This window comes from Mus caroli, chromosome 8, assembly GCF_900094665.2.
Source record: "Mus caroli chromosome 8, CAROLI_EIJ_v1.1, whole genome shotgun sequence".
NCBI lineage: Eukaryota > Metazoa > Chordata > Mammalia > Rodentia > Muridae > Mus > Mus caroli.
The window spans coordinates 11431462-11434367 of NC_034577.1; positions in this window are offsets into that span (position 1 = coordinate 11431462).

Genomic DNA, 2906 nt, shown 5'->3' on the forward strand with positions numbered 1-2906 from the left:
CCATCACTGTACACAAGGGCGATACAAATAGTCGTCGACAACAGATATTAACAAGACAGGCTCTTTAAAAAGTGGAAGGTGATCATCCTTTTAGTAAGTTTACTCTTTTTGTGTGTTGAGCTGCATTCATAGCTATTCTGGGGTACCTTGACTGCAAGTTGGGCATCCCNGAGTATAACTGTTTGCCCATGAATTCCATATTAACCTTGGATGTACGGCCTGACAGGGTTGTTCTATTTTTCTTTTGTAGCATAATGATTATCTAAAATATGGAGCAGTAAGTCTGTAAACTTGAACAACCAGAAAAAACCCCACTGCTTCTTTCAAAGGACTTCCTGGGATCTATGAGGTCAAGAACTGAATAGCCACCCCTCTGCCACGCAGAACATTTATATTGAAAATGNTACTTGGCCTTTGAGTCTTATAGGGAAAAATCTCCTGTCAGCACACCTCACCCCNACCCGCTTGAGACAAGGTTTCTCTGTAGTATCCCAGGCTGCCCTGGAACTTGTTCTGTAAACCAGGTTAGCCTTGAACTTGGAAATCTGCTGGCTTCTGCCTCTACCTCCCAAGTGCTGGGGTCAAAGGCAAGCGCCACCACACCCAGCTTTCCAGTCAGCTTCTTCGGTTGTGATACAGACTCTGGGCCTTGAGAGTTTGTGTTTTACACTCGACTCTCCACCAGTGCTCTGGAGTCCAGCGTCGGGATCTACTTTGTGGGTGGTAGCGANCAAAAGTCAGNTATGTGCAGAATAATACAGGCCTCAACATCCTGGAGTGTCCACCGCAACCCCCGGTGGCAGCTGACTTAGGACCTTAACCCCAGCAGCTGGTCCTAGACCTGTGACCTGAAAGCTCACTTTGTGGACATCTGCTTCCTCCTTGTACTTTTCCTGCTACCCCACCCCCACGCCCACGCCTACCACCCCACCCCACCCCAACCCCACGCCATGCCCACTCCCACGCCACCTTCCCACCCCCACCACTCCCACGCCCGCCTCTGCTCCCAGTCCCCATTCCTTCCAGGGTTTAGCATGACATCACTGAGCCTCGGGCACGCTCCGTACACAGGCCACTTTCTTTGGTAGGTCTTGCCTGTCATAGTTTACCCTCTGTCCAACTGAGAACAGAGAACCAGCAGAGAAGTGCCCATTGTCCCGAGCCAGAGCTGCGGGGAGGAGGTTAGTGAAGGCTGCCGGGTGGACAAATGCTCTTTCTCCGGCTGGCCCTCCAATCGGATTTCCCCTGCTCTGGTTCCCCCCTGCTCTGGCCGGATGTCGCTGGGGGCAAATGAACAGTCTTAGTGGCTTCNGTTGTTCCAGAAAGCCCTCATGGAGAAAGTGAGTGATCTGTCATGAACAAACCGGTCAGGGGCTCTTGAAGTTGTGGGGAGGCCCGTTCAGGAGAAGTCCAGGCTGAGCGCTATCAATAGACAGATCCTTGGTCTTTCACAGATCTTATCCTGAGAACCAGGCGTCTCTTGCCTGCTCCTCTGTGCTCTTTGTCGTTTATCCCTGGAGATTTCTTGGTGTCTTTAAACTCTCTCCTAGTCTCTCTCTCTCTCTCTCTCTCTCTCTCTCTCTCTCAGTCTGTCTATGTCTCTCTGCCTCTGTCTCTGTGTGTGTCTGTGTCTCTGTCTCTCTCTCTTTTTCTCCATCACTGATAATTTCCTCAGTCCAATTCAAATGCTTTTCCACCAGAGGTCTGGGTTCTGAGATGAATGGAAAACGGCAAATTGTGATTTACATCAGTCACCAAATATGGGAGAGGAGGAGACCCAAGTGTGTGGGATGCAGGCAGGAGAGCAGCCCTGGCTATCAGGATGTGCCTGCCCAGAGCCCCACCCAGCCCAAGACACCCACAGCTGGGTCCATCTGCTTCATTCAGATGCAGTAGACTGCAGAGACTTCCAGAGTGCTGATGGCTCTGAGCTTCTACATGCCAGAGACTCGCAGGCCAGGTCAAAAACCTCAGAGGCTCATGACGCTGAGTCCTTGGCCCTAGCTTCCAGCTTCCAGCTTTCCAAGCTAGGGGCTGTCAGAGTGAACTTTAGGCTTTCCACAAGCGTGTGTGGTTCTCCAGTTTTGGGTGCCAGGGCCCTCTGCTCTTAGCAGTTTTTTTTTCCCCCAGCCTGCAGACTTCCGGTATGAGATGCTTGGCTNTCCAGCCTTGGGAGCTCCCTGGTGCTCTTCGTTCTTCCAGCTGCAGTTCTTCCTCCTGGACCTCTNCACACTCACCTTGTGCTGTAGACTCCACAGACACTGCTCTTGGCACTTTCTGGAAGCCTTCAGCTGCTTCCTGAGGGACGAGTGAACTGAGGGTGTAGAGCCTCAGGGCTTTCTCTCTCCAGTTGTCTTCTAGCTGCTATTCCTGAGTGACTGAAACTGGGAGCCCAGAGTTTCGCCAGCTTAGCCCACTCTAAAGAGACAAGTGGACCACCGAGAAGAGGCCTTTACTGACCCTACACAGGGATAGGATTATATAGGAGAAGCCCCCTAGATTAATCTGTCTACACTGAGAAGTGGTCTACTCATCAGAAACGGGGCGGGGGGGGCACAGTATAATTTTGCTTAGCTGCAATTCCAGCAGCAGTGGACTTGAATGTGCATAGCTCCCATTCACACTTCTCTTAAGACTCATTTAAGAGCCAGCTGGCAGGGCACACCTTTAATCCCAAAACTTGGGAGGCAGAGGTGGATCTCTGTGAGTTCAGGGCCAGCCTGGCCTACAGAGTTAGTTCCAGGACAGCCAGAGCTGTTATACAGAAAAACTCTTTTGCAAACAAACAAACAAACAAACAAACAAACAAACAAAAACCAACCAACCAAACAAAAAACACAGAAAGACAGACAGACAAAAATTCATTTAAGGACCAATCACAAGCCTGGCACTTCACTAGTCAGGCA